We start from the raw sequence: 19,781 nt of genomic DNA on the forward strand, positions 1-19,781 counted from the left end.
ACTGCTGCCCCTCCTCTCAAAAAACATGCCAGTCACTCCCAGGAAGAAGCAAGTAGTCAGGGCCAGCAACCCGGGCTACCACTCCCTACCTGCCAACCACCACACTGGTCTCCAGCTCCCAGGAAAGGCCGGAGTAGCCACCTAGAGGGCTCTGCAGCAGTGCCGTGCCCAGAAGCACAGAACAACCAGGTGAGACCACCACCAGGATTCTAACAAGAGAAGAACAGCTCCCAGGATACAGAAGCCTCATGCAAACCATTCTCACAACATGCGCAGAGCACAGAACACACAGACCATCTGAGGTGGAAGAAAATTAAAGGACGCTGTGAGGAAATAAACTTCTTTTATAGGTTATTAACAACCTATTTAATTTTTTAGCAGATTTCCTCTCACTGTGACAGCAAGGATCGCATGTATTAATCCAAAAAAGCTCACCTGTTACCACTCTGAAAACACTCTAAGTGAAATCGAGACCAAAATTCAAAACATTTTGACAAAACTCTATCAGGTCCAAGAAAACCAACAAGGACACTCACGCATTATTTTCATACTCATTTTTACAAACCAATGACAATAACAAACTGATAAAGAGACAATGCAGTGAGTATTTACCGATTCCATAGCTGAAAGTCAGTGCTGATGAGGACTGTCTCTTAAATCCAGTGGAGGTGTATCCCAGAGCAGGGCTGTATATAACCTGAAACGAGAGTGAAATCCGTTCATGTAAATCATAATTCCAACCTCTGTTCTTTTGCAGCTTTCGTATCCCTCTGTTTGGTCCATATGGTTTATTCCATCTCCCTTCCTCTCCCACAACCCACTGCTCAGCTCCTGGTCACTGTACCACGGCCAAAACTTATCTTCATTCATCAAATACTTCTACGTGAAAATGCAGCAATTCCAACAACTTAAAGGTAAATCCAAAGTCCAATATAAAAAAAGAGCAAATGACACTAATACAATCTTGCAAAATCACCATAAAATCAGATTTTAGTGGGCCCTAAAGCTTTTTATAAGTAAGAAACCAAATTAATCAAGTAACCACTGTAGTCTTGCCATATAAACAAAACATTACCAATAAGGTAAGTTTTTTAAAAGGCTAATTTTTTTTTGAGACGCAGTTTCGCTCTTGTCACCCAGGCTGGATTGCAGTGGTGTGATCTCAGCTCACTGCAGTCTCACCCTCCTGGGTTCAAGTGACTTTCCTGCCTCAACCTCAGCCTCCTAAGTAGCTGGGATTACAGGCGCCCGCCACCACGCCCAGCTAATTTTTGTGTTTTTGATAGAGACGGGGTTTCACCACATTGGCCAAGCTGGTCTCCAGCTCCTGACCTCAGGTGATCCCCGCGCCCCCCCCCCCCCCCCCCCCCCCCCCCCCCCAGCCCCCCACCCCCCGACCCCCCCCCACCCCCCCCCCCCCCCCCCGCCTCAGCTCCCCCAAGTGCTAGCATTATAGGCGTGAGTCACTGCGCCTGGCCTTAAAAGGCTAATTTTAAGAATCGTATTAAGTTTTAAACTACACAAAATATGCAAAAAAAAAAAATTAAGGTGGTTTTCATTAGCACTGAATATTTTAAAAGGAAAAGATTACATTACAGTACCATTTTTAAAAAAGCTTAATAAGACCATGCGCAGTGACTCACACCTGTAATCCCAGCACTTTGGGAGGCTGAGGTGGGCAGATCACTTGAGGTCAGGAGATCTAGATGATCCTGACCAACATGGTAAAATCCTGTCTCAACTAAAAATACAAAAATTAGCTGGGTATGATGGCACATGCCTGTAATCCCACCTACTGGAAGGCTGGGGCAGGTGAATCGCTTGAACCTGGGAAGCGACGATTTCAGTGAGCTGAGACACCACCACTGCACTGCAGCCTGGGTGTAAAAAGTAAAACTAGGTCTCAAAAATTAAAATTTAAATTTAAAAAGCTGAATAAAACTATATAATCTCCCTGAAGAGCTCTGGGGACTCCAAGAATAAAACAAACCAGTCTAAATGGGAAAAGAAAATCCACACCCATGTTACTTCAGTCCAATCCAAGCAGATCAGGCTCCACTCCAACTCCAAACACATCTGTGTGCAGAACCAGGGAGGGAAGCACAGACAGGACTAAAGGCAGCTCCCCAGACAGGGCTGGCTGGTGTGGGGTTCCCTGGCTCTACGTTTAGCAGCCAAGAGAATCACGTGTTTCCTGAGAAACACTCATGGCATGCGCGCTCTGCAAAGATGGAGTGAGGTTTTTCTGTCCTTAAGCTCCTGGACAGGACTGTTCAAAGCTGCCATTAACCTCAAGGACCATTAAAAATAAATGTGTGCTGGGTGCACTGCCTCACTCCTATAATCCGAATACTTCAGGAGGCTGAGGGAGGCGGACTGCTTGAGCCCAGGAGTTGAATGAAGACCAGCCGGGGCGACACAGCGAGTCCTCATCTCTATTAAAAAAATCAAAAAAAATTAGCCAGGCATGGTGGTGTGCACCTGTGACCAGAGCTACTCATACCACTGCACTCCATACTCTATCAATCAATCAATCAAAATAAATGTGAATAAGCAGCTTCCAGTCACCACACAGCCTGGTTTCAGAGAAAAGCAGCAAGTATGCCACAAAGCTTTCTATAAAACAGCTCAGAGAGAGGAGGAGCATCTGCAGAGGAAGCCAGCAAGAAGCCCCAGGATCGACCTCCGGAGTCCTACAGGCACTCGGAAACGCCACAAGTCTATGGATTCACACACTCAGTGCCACTGGCATTTGGGTTCAGAGTCTGAGCATGCAACAGGGTTGATCAGCATCTGTCTTCTCCTATATGCCAGTAGGGCCACCCAACCAAATCCTGACAACCGAAAGTGTCTCCAGATGGCGTCCGCTAAAGGGCAAAATGCCCCAGTGAGAATTACTGCTTTAATCCAACTACTGTTACACATATAGATGAAACTGGGCCCAAATTAGGTAAAGTGAAACAAAGCTAAGTTATTTGTTGTCTTAGGGTCACCCAGGGTATTAAAAGCAAGTTGTGAAGAAAGTTCTGGTCTAAAGGTCTTTTCTTTCTGACTAAGAGAAAGTATCTCAGTAACTGACCCCATTATTTCTGGGAAACAATGCCAATCCAGAGCCTCTAAAATATTTGGAATAAATGTTAGAAAAACTTTTTTAGGCACAGTCTTGCTCTGTCACCCAGGCTGGAGTGCAGTGGTGCAATCTCAGCTCACGAAAGCCTCTGTGCCCTGCCGAGTTCCAGCGATTCTCCTGCCTCAGCCTCCTGGGTAGCTGGAATTACAGGCACATGCCATCACGCCTGGCTAATTTTTGCATTTTTAGTAGAGACGGGGTTTTGCCATGTTGGCCAGTCTGGTTTCAAACTCCTGACCTCAGGTGATCCGCCTGCCTTGGCCTCCCAAAGTGCTGACATTATAGGCGTGAGACACCACATCCGGCCTAGAATTTTTTTAAGAGACAGGGTCTCACTGTGTTGCCCAGGATAAGATGCAGTGGCGCAAACACAGCTCACTGCAGCCTCGGACCTCCTGGGCCCAAGGGATCCTCCCACCTCAGCCTCCTGAGTAAAGAAATAAAGCTTCAATTAGAATACATGGTTTCACATCAAAACCACCACCACAACTATAAAAAAGCCATGTTGTCAAACAGAAATGCACCAGGCTACACTTCCTACAGTCAGCTCATATCCACAGCAACTCAGGAATGTACAGGTCTGTGGAGGCATAATGTAGACACAGATCATGGAGACATGAAGAGTCAGAGTGAGATGACAGGACCAGGGGGTCAGAGATGAGACCATCACCCATCCATGTCTGGGGGTGAGGGTGGAGTAGGGGTGGGTGGGTTGGCACATACACACAACCAAAACCACAATCCAGTTAAAACAAAGGGAGATGCTTCTACGTATCGAAATGGCAACAGGACAAGAGGATAATCCCAGATGTTGAGGACATCCGCTACATGCACTCGGTGTAAGAAAAACTAGGAAATATTTTCAGCGCTAATGGTGGTTCTCTCTGAATAGTGGACCAATTGAAGGTTTTGAGTTTCTCTTACTACTCTAGAGAATCTCACCAACTCTTTTCAGGGGCTAGCTGCCACATTAGGGATACAGAAAGAAAATTATTTCATATAATCAATGGGTAAAAAGGTAGTTACATAAGAAGAAAGAGTTCCAAGCAAAACCTATAACCAGAGAATTTCGAGAGGCCGAGGTATAAGAATCACTTCAGCACAGAAGTTCAAGGCTGTAGTGAGTCAGGACGGCACCTCTGCACTCCACCTGGGCGAGGGAGTGAGGCCCTGTCTCTTTAAGAAGAAATAAATATCCAAATGATTAAAATAACTTTTAAAACAATTTTCTTAAAAAAGAGGATCTTAGATGTTATCACCAAAAAGAAGTGGTATTTGAGGGCCTGGACACAGTACCCACCCTGGTCTCATTGGTATACAAGGCATCCATGGACTGAGGCATCTTACCAGACTCCACTAACAGGTACGATTATGGGTAGGTATAAACACACTTTTTAAAATGTCAAGTAGTAACACGGTATTTAAGCTGCCCCAGTCGCACCCCACTTCTTTCTGACGTCCTTCCCACGTCGTCGGCTTTCCCCGTGCTCTGCTGCGTGAGAGCTGCCTTACTCACTGCTCTCGACAAGCAGTCACTGCCACAAGCCCTGTCCGAAACAGAACCACAGACTCCCTGGGAAGAAGGCTGGACAGACCTGATGCTTATTTTTGGAGAAGAACAGAAGTTCAAGATGGCTCATGTTTTTAGTACAGAGTCTCCCTTTTCCCCCCCCGACAGAACCTGACGTACACAACTGTATTGATGTTTAATTCACTCCGACTTTTTTTCTCTCTTTATATCAAGGCACATCAGTAATCACTTTTTTCAGTGAGCAGACCTACAACTGCTAATCAATGAGCAGACCTACAACTGCTAATCATAGTGTTCAGTCTTCTAAGATGAGCAATACTTTTTAGCCACACTGATGTAACTCCAACTGACAGCGAAGAAATGATGAGGCCTATGGCCGTTCCACACCGCCTGCTCCTTCTGACAACCAAGTACCACACTGGTGTCATCGCTGTGAGCTCAGGCCCCTCGGCTCCCTCTCATGAGCCACCCTCCCAACACCCTCAGAGCCCAGGAATCCATGTTAGCAAAGCCTGGTCCCTACATGGGCCTTAGGTCTCAAAACGCTGTTAGCCAGAGCACTTTTTCAATCACCACCTTATATGAACGACGATTTTCAATCGAGTTAGGCTGAGTGGGAAGGTCCATGGGGGAACTATTGACGATGGGAGTCCAGCGCAGGGCCGAGTACCCCGACACTGGCTCACTAACCAACCCATGAACCCTGGGCTCCGAGTGGTGGTCACATCAGCCTGTCTCAGGCCTGGGTCTGTCTTTTCCCAACTTTCCACAGAACAGCAAGAGCACACAGATGGGTTTTCAGAGACCAGTGCAGAGCTGTGGCTTTTCTGATCAATACGTTTTCAGTACCTTCAAACACATGCACAGAGAAGGCATGAGACGCGTGGCTTGAGAGAACCTGGAAGGACACCACAGTTGCTGCTGCTTATGGGCAGAAACACCCAGACTCAGTGTGTGGCCGCCTTTACTGTAAGTCAAAAATGGTCCAATCATCCCCATTCCGATGTTCATAGCTGTTTTTATTCATGTGCACCATAAACTGGAATCAGGTCAGATGTGCTTCTATGGTTTAAGAAAATATTTTAAATGGTCCATTTTCAAGGCATGATAAATCTGAGCACTGGCAGCCAGCCTGCAGATGTAACAAACCACACAGCTCATGCACCTAGAAGGTCGCGGTAAGCGAAAAGAATGTAGAGGACGGGTCAGCCCATAAAATGGAAGGAGGTTTCATTACTGAGAAATGGAAGCGTAAGCAGGGAAAGGGATGGTATAACCTCATAAGGCAGATCATAAAACTCAGGTGACAGCTGGGCGAGGTGGCTCGTGCTTGTAATACCAGTACTTTGGGAGGCTCATGAGGTCAAGAGTTCGAGACCAGCCTGGCCAAGATGCTGAAGCCCCATCTCTACTAAAAATACAAAAATTAGCCGGGCAAGGTGGCGGGCGCCTATACTCCCAGCTACTCGGAAGGCTGAGGCAGGAGAATCACTTGAACCTGGGAGGCAGAGATTGCAGTGAGCCGAGGTCGCACCACTGCACTCCAGCCTAGGTGACAGAGCAAGACTCTGTCTCAAAATAAATGAATAAATAACTAAATACTGTAGCCCCACAGTACTCGACCACTGAGGACCTGGGGGAGGGACCTGCATGCTAGCAGGTCCAAGGCTGCCCTGGGAATACCTGCTCCCAGGTGCCCGGTCCTGCAAGACTACCATCAGAAGTCTCGTTTCCACTATTCTTTGTGTCTCCAAGTCCACTCTTTGGGTTTGGACAGCTGAATGTGCATTTCTCACAATGGGCAGATAGGTAAGTAAGCTGCGGTCCACCCACACCATGATGGCCATTCAGCAACAAAAAAAGAGCAAACATTACGCTAAGCAAAATGGACAACTGGCCAATCGAGATGGTTACGTTTCTATGATTCCATTTACATGAGGCTCTTACAACAAATTTTAGAAATGGAGGACAAATTAGTGGTTCCCAGGAGTTAGGGACCAGGGTAGGGAGATGGGCTGGAAGGGCAAATGTGACTAGAAAAGGGCAAACGGCAGATCCTCGCGGTTGGGACCCTCACTATTCAGTACTGCAGCACGGCAGGGACAGGAGTCCCCAGTGGTGAAACCACACAGAACTCAAATCAATCTCTCTCTCTCTCTCTCCCACACACACACACAGACACACACACACACACACACACACACACACACACAGAGAGAGAGACACACACACATACAAGTAAACCTCAGGCAATCTAGGTAAGACTGGTGAGCAATACCGTGTCTACATCCTGGCTGTGACGTCCTATTAATACCACAGTTCTACAGTGTGCTACCATTGGAAGAGAGGAAGAGACTGCCCTAAGTGTACAAGGGGCTCTCTCAAAGATTTCTTACAACTATAACTGAAAACACACGCTCAATTTAAAAAAAAATAGAGTCCCATATTGACAATTTCATATGGTTTTATCTAGTATCAACTCACTTTATCCTCACAAGAATCCCACAGAGTAGGTACCTCGATCCCTTTGCAGATGAGAAAACTGAAGTCGCAGGGGTGTGAGAAATGTAGTCAGGATCACATTTTAATTGGTGGGACCACGACTTGAAATCAGGTTGGCTGGCTCCAGAGCACACACTCTTCACCACGATCAGTCTTAAAACTGAAAATGTAAAACATGAATATGCATCTGCTATTATTATGGCTTTAAAAACCTCCTTACAATGTAACTTCAGAGGACTTAAATTAACAGTAAGGACCTCAGATCCAGCCTCATCTCATTTTTAAAAAGGCACAACCAATTGGATTCTACTCCCACAATGGTGCCAGGAGCCCCACAATCCCAAGGCTGGCTGGTGCAGACAGGCCACCTGCTGGCTCTGGCTAGGCGACGATCCTGAGCTTGGCCTCCTTCCAGTGAACACAGCTGCGCCCCCCGACTCCGTGTTTTTGGGACTGGGGGCGGAGAACGTGAGCCGTAATTTGTTTCTTGTTTTGGTATTTTTCTTTTAAGAATGGGGTGCTATTTGTTTCTGTTTTCCTTCATTTAAAGTTAAAGAGAGAACGCTCAAGGCAATAAAGGCAACTAAGCAAACTTGAGAACTGAGGTGAGGGTAGGGAGGAGCTAGAAGGAAAACCAGGCTTCCTTCTTCAATGCAAATGTTTCTTTTTATTACAGGAAAAAAACAAAGCAGGAAAAGAAATTAATGTTTCTAAATAATTCTCTTTATACCATTTAGCAGAAGAAAGTGCAAAGTGGATGAATGCAGAATAAGAACAAAAGGGGATGATTTCACACAACTGTTCTTCCCTTTCCACAATGCCTGCCCTGATAGGAATCAAACTCCTTTGCAAAAGAACAAAAACCAACTCTGGAACGCAGGAGAACCTTAAGTCCTCAGACAAGGCATCCAACTCCTACCAGAACCTTCCCTTCCTCACCTGATCCAGGGGAATGGCAAAAAAAAAATTAAAGTAAACAGATGCATTGTTAGAAGGAAATAGAGGCACAGCTATCATGAAAAAAGGAAGCTATAGATCAGAACCCGGGAAATACTTGAAAATTAGGGGGATAAAGGCATGAAATCAAAGTGACGCAAATGCCAACAGTGAGAACGGCCCCAACGACACGAAAGGAGAAGCTACAGGAAGCACAGAGCTAGGCTGTGCAAGGCTTGCCTCCCTCCCACAGCAGGTCCGGCTCCACAAGACCCAAGCAGTGTGGCAGAGTTTACAAGCTCCCCGAGCAACAAACGCCACCTCCCTGCTTGGCCTCGCAATGCTAAAGCAAGCTTTAATAAGGAAAGAGCAGCTCTGCAGGTCACTTAACACACCTGAAATCCTGACCAACAAAGACATAAGACCAACATTTTAGAAAGCCTAAAGCAGGCACACAGATGACCAATTTATTTTTAGCTCTTAGTAAACCCACAGAATTCCAAATCAGCATCATACTCTAACAGCAAATCTTAAAAGAAAACATGAATATCTCCTTATCTACTTGTCTCTGGAGTTCACTGTTGGCCTCACTGTTTATGATCAGTGTCACGGACACTGGGAAACAGCGAAGACAGAGAAAACCAGGAAGTGGCTGATTCACTTCACTGACAATCGCTTAGTTACTCGCAACCTCTCACAACACTCATCTGTTCTGTTTCTACAAAATGAACAATCCAAGTGGTGGCAGACTTCTGGACACTGGTTACCAGCCTGTCTTTTGCCAAGTAGGAACCTCAGAATCAGATATAACTCCATGAAGAAAACCGTTGTCTTGATATGCAACAAGGTCCTCAATCAATCAATTTAGCAGAGCTGCATGATACAAGATCAGTATACAAAAGTCAGCTGTATCATCATCATACACAAGCAGTGAACAATCTGGAAAACATTAAGAAAACATTTCCATTTATAACAGCATCAAAAAGAATATTTAGGCTGGGCGCAGTGGCTCACGCCTGTAATCCCAGCACTTTGGGAGGCCGAGGCGGGTGGATCATGAGGTCAAGAGATCGAGACCATCCTGGTCAACACGGTGAAACCCCGTCTCTACTAAAACTACAAAAAATTAGCTGGGCATGGTAGCGCGTGCCTGCAATCCCAAGTACTCGGGAGGCTAAGGCAGGAGAATTGCCTGAACCCAGGAGGCGGAGGTTGCGGTGAGCCGAGATCGCGCCATTGCACTCCAGCCTGGGTAACAAGAGCGAAACTCCGTCTCAAAAAAAAAAAAAAAAAAAAAAAGAATATTCAGCAACAAATTTGAACAAAGAAATGTAAAACTTGTACCCTGTAACCACAAAACACTGTTGAAAGAAACTGAAGACCTAAATGAATTGGGGACAGGGAATCCCACGTTCGTGGATCAAAAGACACAGTATCTTAATTTAACTACAGCAACACTCCCGAGGTACCCTAATGATTCAGTGCAGTACCTATCAGAATTTCAACTGCCTTCTTTCAAAACTAGAAAAGTAATCCAAAAATCTATACGGTACTGTAAGCCTCTTACATACTACAACTTACAGAACTATACAAGTTTTAAACTCTGAGAGTAGAGGAGACATAATTGAAATGCCTAGGGGTCAGGCATGGTGGTTCACACCTGTCATCACAGCTCGTTGGGAGGCAGAGGCAGGAGGATCACCTGAGGTCAGGAGTTCAAAACCAGCCTGGCCAACATCAGCCTGGCACAACCCCCTCTCTACAATAAATACAAAAAAATTAGCGAGGCATGGAGACACACACCTGTAATCCCAGCTACTCAGGAGGCTATGGCAGGAGAATTGCTTTAACCTGGGAGGTGGAGGTTGCAGTGAGGCGAGATCCTGCCACTGCACTCCAGTCTAGGCAACAGGGTAAGACTCGGTCTCAAAAAAATAAAAATAAAAATAAAGCACTGTCCCTAAATGTGTACTGTTCTATTAATGTAGAATGTGAGCACATAATAATTTGTACAGCTCAACATCTAAAATGCAACAAACAGAATCGAAATGAGCTGCGATTACAGGTGTGAGCCACCACACCCTACTCCTAAATGGGCGCTGGGGGAGGGAAAGGACTGCTCTGCTTCTGAGTAACAGCAGCGTCCTTGAAGCACGGGGTTCTCAACTCTCACACTCAGAAGTTCTAGTACATGGCAGGGGAGAACAGCAATGACCTTGAAGCGTGGGATTCCCGACTCTCATGCTCAGACCTTCGAGTACACAGCAGGTACATTTTCCCTTTAATAAGGACAAAGGTCAACAAATGACCCTTCGATGAGTGACTGACTGGCAAGGATTCCACACAGCAGGCTCTGTCCCCGCCCAGCTTGACCTGTCCACTGTCTTGAAACACTACTTTTCCAGTTTCATTAATGCAACCTGACGGCCAGCCACTGTAACAAAAAAAAAAAAAAATCACCAAAATGAATTCTAGTTCTTCCTAAAGACAAGCAAAAGGAGTCTGTTCCTTACATATGATGCTTCATAATTCCTGTCTGAACATCACCATGTTCATTAGCCCTGCCTGTGCTTTTCTCTTCCCATTCTGCTTTCTCCTGCATCACAAACCAAGCCCCTGCAAGCATTGAAAGTGGGTGCATGGGGCACAGGGGTGGGGGGGACAGAAATGGTCACTCCCAGGGTCAGCCTAAGCTCCATCCCAGCCTCTTCTTAAGACCAAGGTGCCACAGACTCAACACGGCTTCTGGAAGCCTAGGGTTTACCTCTTCTCCTTCCTCCTGTTTGCACTCAGTGTAATCCTCTAATCTCCACAGAGTTTCCACATAAAACCTGCTTTTTTGTTTATTACTAATTGCTTACAGACCTCTCATGCAGCAAAGGCAAAGTACAAAAGACATATACAAGCAAGCTGACCAGTGCATGTGACAAAATGGACAACATCTCTATCCACATGTCGGCATCAGCTCTGCGTTTTTCAGCGACACGTCCCATGTCTGGCAGAGTCCTGGCAGGCTGCATGGGCTGAAGAGCAAGTGAGCTGGTGAGTGGCAGCCCCTCCCATCACCACCACTGGCCATGCCATCGTGACCACATGCCCAGGCACATCCAGTCTGTGCTCTCCACACACCGCCTCATTCAACCCTCATGACAGCCCGTAAGAGATGCCACCTCCATTTTTCTTGTGAGGAACATGGAATATAACTGGCACTCATGTGGCATGGTCTCGCACTGGCATTTTACCTACAAACCACTCTCTCTTCCCAGGCTTCTGCTCCACCACTCCTGGTTTCTCTTGCCAACTTTGCTTCCATTTTGTTTCACTTGCTAGATTCTCCTTCCTCCACCTCCCCGCTCAATGTCATCTTCAGCCATTGCCTGGCCACTCTCACCAGCCTCTGGCTTTAACAATGTGCTGCTGAATCTGAGCTCAGCCAATCAGAACTCCCTACTGAACCCACTGCACCAATGTCCAACTAGGGACCCTGTCAATCAGAGACAATGTTCTCACTGAGCTCAGCTCTCCTCACACAGCCTGTGCACACACAAAGCACAGAGCGCTCACTCCTTCCTGTATCCCCTGCCCTGCTGCAGGGCACCTGCTGTTTAACTAACCCTCCAAGACAGAAACCAGCTGCCTCCTCCTCCTCCTCATCAAAAGCCCACTTATAAATCCTGTCCATTCCAGCTCCTCCCCATCACTATCACGCCTCCCTACTGCCACCACCCTGATTTCTAGATCAAGAGTGTCTCAGTATTTCTTTACCTGCATTATCATAACAACTCAACTGTCTCCGCCTCCAGCCACGTCATCAACTTATTCCCCACAGTGCACATCTAATGCACTTCTTATTTACACCTCAGTGTGGTGTACAGAAGTCGCTGAGCTAACAAGGAGTATATTCATGTTTTACCTCATGGCACAGTACCCATACACACACACACAACTGGAAAACAAAAGCTCCTGCCCCAACATGGGACACGCTCCAGTGTTTCCCCAGGCTGGCTGTTTGGGACCTCAGGACCCACCACCGTGGCAGCCACCTCCCAGAGCCCATGGCATGCAGTTTCGAGTGCTGCTGTCTGGCTGCCTCCCCAGCCTCTGAGCAACCGCAAATGCCTTCCACTTTAGGAGGGTCCCTCTCCCTCTTCCTAGAAAGCCTTTTTCCACTGTGTCCACCTGGCAAACTCCTATTCATTCTTCAAAGTCAAGCTCAGGTCTTGACTTTCGTCCTTATACTTCTCAATATTCTTCAGATTCTCTAGAGGGCCATGTATTGCTTGTGTATTTTTCTACTATGTCACCACCATACTGGAAAACTTTACCAAGCACACACTCACCCCCACTCGTACACTATCACAGTATGGTCCTGAGCCCAGGAGTTCCAGACCAGCTTGGACAACATAATGGGACCCCATCCCTACAAAATAACAAAAAAAGCAGGTATGGAGGTGCATGCCTGTGGTCCCAGCTACAGACTGTAAGTCAAGGCTTCAGGGAGTTTTTATCATGGCACCACGCTCCAGCCAAACAAACAAATATGGACACAGGGCCACATTTGCGTAGAAGCACTGCCACAGTAAAGGCAGCTGTCCCTTGGCCTCTGAGCATTTTACTCTTTCAATCTATTCGGCTTACAGTCTTTGGAACAGATGAAAGTTCACCTCAGATAAATGTAGCTTATAGAGAAGAGTAATTTAGAAATTAAAAAGCAAGACAGTAAGGAGCCCTCCCCTTCAAGAGGGTTTCCTGAGAAGTACCAGCTGAGTGGCCGTGACTAACCGGCTCCTGCATCCCTGAATAATTCAAGATTTTGGCCTTAGCATATGGATCCCAAGTTCTTTAAGTCTGCTCACCTACAAGCTAATTAGCACATTTCTAGGAATAAAGTGTCCATTTTCTCCTCTGCAGACTTTCCGCTTCATGACACTACAAGAACCTAACAGTATGCCAAGTTCAGACTTCTTTTCCTTCCCACCTCGCTACCACCGACAGGCTTTCCAAACACACCATTCGGAACAGAAACACAGTGTGTTGGTCACCAGTCCCAGCTCAAGCAACACCACTCTAAAGGAGCAGCACCTAAGGAACAGGCTTAGACATGGGGACCAAGCACACCACAGACCCAGATGCCAATGTGGAGAGAAGAGGGGCTGCTCTCTGCTTCAGAATCCAAGAACTCCAGAGAAAACAGCTATGTGAACATCTGATACTAGTAAAATTTGATTATTATTTTTTGGGGGGGGGGGGGGGGAGACGGAGTCTTGCTCTGCAGCCCAGGCTGGAGTGCAGTGGCATGATCTTGACTCACTGCAACCTCTGTCTCCAAGTTGAAGCAATTCTCTGCCTCAGGCTCCCGAGTAGCTGGGAATACAGGTGCACACCACCACAACTGGCTAATTTTTGTATTTTTAGTAGAGAAGAGGTTTCACCATCTTGGCAAGGCTGGTCTTGAACTCAGGACCTTGTGATCCACCCACCTTGGCCTCCCCACCAAAAAAATAAACATGGACATACGGCCACCTTGTGTAAAAGCACTGCCATAGTTAAAGCAGCTGTCCCTCAGCCTCTGCGCATTTTACCCTTTTGATCCATTCAACTTACTTTCTTCAGAACAGACAAACGTTCACCTCAAGTAAATGTACCTTACAAAGAGTAATTCAGAAATTAAAAAGGAAGACAGTAAGGAGCCCTCCCCTTAAGAGGGTTTCATGACAAACCCCAGCTTATCATGGCCCAGCCATGGAATTTACAGGCGTGAGCCACTGCGACCAGCCCTAACTATGATTGTTTTTTTCTTTTTCTTTTTTCTGATAACAACATCTGAGAATTATAAGCTTTAAACATATGATTCGTTAACCACAGTATGAGGGGGGAGGGGGACATGGACAGGATACTGGCCTCTAAATACAGAAGTTTCCAGCTCCTAGGTGGTTACTCAGGGAAGGTGCACCTAGTGTGTCACCCGCGGACAAGGTAGGATACTCACCTACCCTGCCTGGCCTGTACCACCCACAAGAAATAAACAACAGGCCCAAATGCAAACAGGACCTAGAGAAGGGCCACACGGCAACAGCACCCCAGTGCTTCCAAGACAGCACTCACCTATGGTGCGCCCTACACACACTCACCTCCTCAAGACGCTTTGGATTCTGTGTGTCCGGTGGTAAAAGCTAAAACTTAAAATGTTTTTCAAGGAAAACTAATAAAAAAATCACTGACCTAGCCCTGTATGATCCGGACCCATCGCCGTGGCAGCCACCTCCCAGAGCCCATGGCATGCAGTTTCGAGTGCTGCTGTCTGGCTGCCTCCCCAGCCTCTGAGCAACCGCAAATGCCTTCCACTTTAGGAGAGTCCCTCTCCCTCTTCCTAGAAAGCCTTTTTCCACTGTGTCCACCTGGCAAACTCCTATTCAAAGTCAAGCTCAGGTCTTGACTTTCGTCCTTATACTTCTCAATATTCTTCAAATTCTCTAGAGGGACATGTATAAATCCCAATCATACAGTTGTAGAAATAAGGACCATAAAGCAATTCTTCTCTAACTTGAGAATTCTCACACCCTTCTTCTCCAGGTAAGTCACAGAGACCAAGTTTGAGAAAGAAAGCCATAAAGATGGGGGAGTCCAACAAAGTCACTGCAGCCAGGAGGAGCAGCATCATGCAGTCCTGTGCCTCGCCCCCTGCCCAGTCCTGACCCCTGCCCAGACCTGCGCCTCACCCCTACCCACTCCCGTGCCTCGCCCTGCCCAGTCTTGACTCCCGCCCAGTCCCGTGCCTCGCCCTGCCCAGTCCCGTGCCTCGCCCTGCCCAGTCCTGACTCCTGCCCACTCCCGTGCCTGTCCCATGTCTCATCCCTGCCCAGGCCACCTGAGGCCCACCTGTCACAGTAAGACTGCAGAAGCATGCAGCTGGTCAGTGGCTAATCAGCAGGAGGAAAGCTGGCCCAACAGTCCGTGTCTATAAATTTCACAACAGATATCTCCCGGGATCCGAAATCTACTTTTGTTAAGAGTGGCGTGTGGGACAAGTGCAGACTCACATAGGCACACCACACACACCAGGTCTGAGGACTCTGGACAAGGTCTTCTGGATTCTAGTGGCACCATGTTTGATGAGTGTTTAATAACTGAAACAGGAAAGACCTGGAGGGAAATGCAGCAAGCACCCTGGGTGTCTCGGGCAGCTGTGCCATGAGGAAGTTATACTCTAACTGCTAAGACTGCATCAAGGCACAATAATACCTGCGACAACCTGAAGTGCCCATGCAAACGGCTGGCTGAAGCAGGGAGCGGGCCCAGGTGCAAACACTCACCTGACCGGAGCCAAAGACCAACTGACACACCCACAGCCACTGGCTCTTCACACAGGGATGCGCTTTCAGTCTGTCTGTTCAAGGAACAGGAAGCCTTTTTCAATTCAATTTCCACATTCAGCTCAACATGCTGCTGCGGCCCAACACCTCTCAATCACTGCAAGTTTCCAGGAAGCCAGTAGTGTCCTGGGGCTGCGCTGAACAAGCCCAGTGGACCAGCAGGTGCGGCAGAGAGCAGAGGGGATTCTGCACTGTCACACACATTCTTCCAACAATCTGACTAAAGACCCCCGGGCAAAAGAAAGATTCCCCATTTGGGAAAGTGGACCAAAATATTCTTCTATCAAAACATGGTAATTCTGCTGGGCATCGTGGCTCACGCCTGTAATCCCAGCACTTTTGGAGGCTCAGCCAGGTGGATCACCTGAGGTCAGGAGTTGAAGACCAGCCTGGCCAACATGGTGAAATCTGTCTCTACTAACAATACAAAAATTAGCCGGGCATTTGTAGTAGTCCCAGCTACTCAGGTGCTCACACTTGTAGTCCCAGCTACTCTGGAGGCCGAGGCAGGAGAATTCCTCGAACCTGGGAGGTGGAGGTTGCAGTCAGCCAAGTTCGCACCACTGCACTCCGGCCTGGGCAACAGAGTGAGACTTGGTCTCAAAAAGAAAAAAAAAAAAACTTAATCCAAGTTTCACCTGGCAGATAACACTCATCAAGAAATACAAGCAGAGAGGGTAGGGTGTGGTGGATGTAATCATGCCTGTAAACCCAGCACTTTGGGAAGCCAAGGCGGGTGGATCACGAGGTCAAGAGATCGAGATCATGCTGGCCTGCATGGGGAAACCCCATCTCTACTAAAAATACAAAAGTTAGCAAGGCATGGTGGTGCATACCTGTAATCTCAGCTACTTGGTAGGCTGAAGTGGGAGAATCACTTGAACCCAGGAGGAAGAGGCTGCAGTGAGCTGAGATCACACCACTACACTCCATCCTGGTAACAGAGCAAGACTCCATCAGAAAGAAAGAGAAAGAAGAAAGAAAAGGAAAGAAGGAAGGAAGGAAGGAAAGAAGGGAGGGAGGGAGGGAGGGAGGGAGGGAGGGAAGGAAGGAAGGAAGGAAGGAAGGAAGGAAGGAAGGAAGGAAGGAGGGAAATTCAAGCAGAAAAGACCACTGTCTCTAATAGCAAGTATTATACAGGAACCTCAAGCGACATCTGCCTTGGGTGTCAGGACAGAGCAAAACAGGAAGGCTGCTCTGCAGGAGCAGGACTGACGGCAGAAAGGGAAGACGCACCGGCCTCAGCAATCAGAGTCCCTCTTCGCGGAATGACTGTTCCTCTAGGCTGCTTCTTCACACACAAAATAAGAAGTTACTCTCAACACTAACAAGTAAATAAATGTAGGATACTTGTAAACCAAGAAACTTTTGCTACATTTTTGTTTTAATAAAATTATCATAATTAACTGAGGTAACTATGAGGGAATTAGTAACTCCATAATTGTCAGTTCAGAGAACCTTGAAGGTTAAAGAATGGTATGACATTAAGTTTTTTGTTTTCGTCTTAAATTAACTTCTCTACTTTCTTAAGCTAATTCAATAGAATTCTAAATTAAACATACATTTATCAGCCACATCTTTTTTTTTTTTTTTTTTTCAGGCTGAGACGGGGTTTTTGTTGTTGTTTCCCAGGCTGGAGTGCAATGGCACGATCTCGGCTCACCGCAACCTCCACCTCCTGGGTTCAGGCAATTCTCCTGCCTCAGCCTCCTGAGTAGCTGGGATTACAGGCACGCGCCACCATGCCCAGCTAATTTTTTGTATTTTTAGTAGAGACGGGGTTTCACCGTGTTGACCAGGATGGTCTCGATCTCTTGACCTCGTGATCCACCCGCCTCGGCCTCCCAAAGTGCTGGGATTACAGGCTTGAGCCACCGCGCCCGGCCTCAACCACATCTTTTAAAAAGAGAGAACAGTCGGAAACTCAAAGTAGTTTGCTTCAAACAAAAGATGGTCACAGTTGATGAATTTAGAATATTTGTCTCCAGTCTCCTAAAAAGTGACATGAGGAAGGAGACGTCACAGAAGAAAACGACGACACATACCCAAATGGCATCAGCCTGGGTGCAACCATTTTCACAACAGAGAAAGAAATGAAGCCAGATTCCTTGAGAACAGACCCTCTAACCTATGAACTGTGAAGAAAGTAATGCCCACTTAGTAAGAGGGGCAACAACAGTGGACTCTCATTCCATGAACCCAGCATGATGCCGATATGTATCCTGTGACAGAGAATTTTTTTTTAAAGCCACCAAAAGAATACCAATAAGTGAAAGACACTGGTATTCTAAGCATCCGTTTCCTTCACTCTAATGTTCCCAACACCTAGTGCAGCCAACAGGCTGGCTCCTCCAGCCTCCCACTGACTCCTCCGCACCCCTGTATCCTCTCTCCTCATTCCCCTCTTCTCCTGCCTGCTCTTTTGTGCCTCCCCCTCTCTCACTCAGCAGCCCCTCACTCTCTAGCATGCCACCATCGCCCCTGGGCAAACAGTCCTCCAGAGCTCTCTCCAACCTGACAACTCTCCCAAGAGCCCACTCACCATATGTCTGGGGGGTTATAAAACCCGTTGGCTCAAGACTAGAGATGCTGTCCCCTCAAACCAGCTCTCTCTGGCTCTTCCTGTCTGGCAGGGAGGCTGTGCTGTCCCGGCTACTCTTTCTCTCTGGCCTCTGCGCCTCCACATATCTGCTCCTCTGCCATGCCTCTCCACTGCTCCTGATGCCACTCCGAGCTCCAGCAATCCAACCTCCAGTGCATCTCGACACTGTGCCCAGTTCAATCTCCTACAGGGCAGTGCAGGGCGGTGTATGATGCAAACTAGGCCCAGGGGCTGTGGAGTCTGACAGCCAGAGTGAAAATCCTGGCCCTGACCGTATACTGGTGGGGTGACTCTAAGCACACTCTAATAGCTTCTATCGTTCCTAGTTTCCTCATCTGTCAAAGAAAAATTTCTAGATACAAAAGATAAGATGAATATATACAAGTCCATTACATTTCTAGACACAAACACCAGGCAGAGTCCACCATGAAGACAGGTGACGGTGTCTCAAGGAGAGCCCGCTGCTGGCCAGCACGACACTGCAAGCTCGGACACTGCAGGGGCACCGGAGACGGCATGAACTGCGTGCACAGCCCAGGAGGCGGAGACAACCGGTGTTTGCATGAGACTACGAACAGGTGGCTCCTTATCTCACACCATACACAAAAGTCAATTTAGGATAGATTAAAGGCTTAAATGCAAAGGGCAAAAGTACAAAATGTGCAGAAGGCATAGGAAGCTATCTTTATGGACTTGGGATAGGGAACATTTTTATTTTCTTTTTTGAAACAGAGTCATGCTCTGTCGCCCAGACTGGAGTGCAGTGGCACAAACTCAGCTCACTGCAGCCTCCACTCCCTGGGTTCACGCAATTCTCCTGTCTTAACCTCCTGAGTAGCTGGGACTACTGGGAGGTGCCACCACATCCAGCTTTTTTTTTTTTTTTTTTTTTTGGGGGGGGGGGAGGTATTTTTAGTGGAGATAGGGTTTCACTATGTTGGCCAGGCTCATCTTGAACTCCTGACCTCAGCAATCCACCCACCTGGGCCTCCAAAAGTGCTGGGATTACAGGCATGAGCCACTGCACCCAGCCAAGAAAATTTTCTTAAGTAAGACATAATGGGTCACGATCCACAATTTGAAAGGCACTGTCTCCAAGAACCAAGCACAATCCCTTCGAAGTAAAAGTATTCACATCTCAAGTCATCAAATGTTACGGCATTTAGGAGGCCAAAGTGGGAGGATTGCGTGATCCCAGGGAGGATTGTGTGATCCCAGGAGTTCAAGGCCAGCCTGGATAACATAGTGAAACCTCATCTCTATAAAAAATTTTAGAATAAACCAACCAGGTATTTGTGTGCATGCCTGTGATCCCAGCTACTTGAGAGGCCGAGACGGGAGACTGCTTGAGCCAAGGAGTTCATGATCGAACCACTGCACTGCAACCTGAACAACAGAGTAAGACCCTGCCTCAAAAAAAAAAAATTAACCTTTTTCTTAAGAAAAACAAAGCCCAAAAAAAGGAACTATATTCTTCCATTCATACCAAAGGTAAAGATCACAATGGAAACTCTCAGCGTGGCACGCTGTTCAAATGCACGTGCATGCACAGTCCCAGGCAAAGTCTTCTTTCCCTCCCGCAGCACTGAAGCACTGAAGGTTCACGTCAGTCCCACTGTTTTTAGTAAACAGAAAACTTTTTTGGAAGATGCTGTTTACAAGTATAGACAACTGAGTCCTAAGCACAAACATATACGACCTCTGAGT

The 19,781-nt window shown here is 47.2% G+C and overlaps 1 protein-coding gene across 8 annotated transcripts in view; it reads right to left on the reverse strand.

Moving 5' to 3' along the window:
* Positions 1-19,781, reverse strand: part of ANKRD11 (ankyrin repeat domain 11) — a 221,437-nt gene that overhangs the window by 141,287 nt on the left and 60,369 nt on the right. For 4 of the 8 annotated variants that reach the window (XM_032284723.1, XM_032284721.1, XM_032284719.1 and 1 more), the window contains exon 2: positions 613-697. The gene's annotated coding sequence lies outside the window, so the exon portion shown is untranslated. Of the gene's footprint in view, positions 1-612; positions 698-7,145; positions 9,089-16,708; positions 17,035-19,781 lie in introns of those variants that run through there. The other 4 variants (XM_032284718.1, XM_032284722.1, XM_032284720.1 and 1 more) reach the window with 2 other exon arrangements.

Source organism: Sapajus apella, unplaced genomic scaffold (genome assembly GCF_009761245.1).
Source record: "Sapajus apella isolate SASKATOON/1434 unplaced genomic scaffold, GSC_monkey_1.0 scaffold15, whole genome shotgun sequence".
Classification (NCBI taxonomy): Eukaryota; Metazoa; Chordata; class Mammalia; order Primates; family Cebidae; genus Sapajus; species Sapajus apella.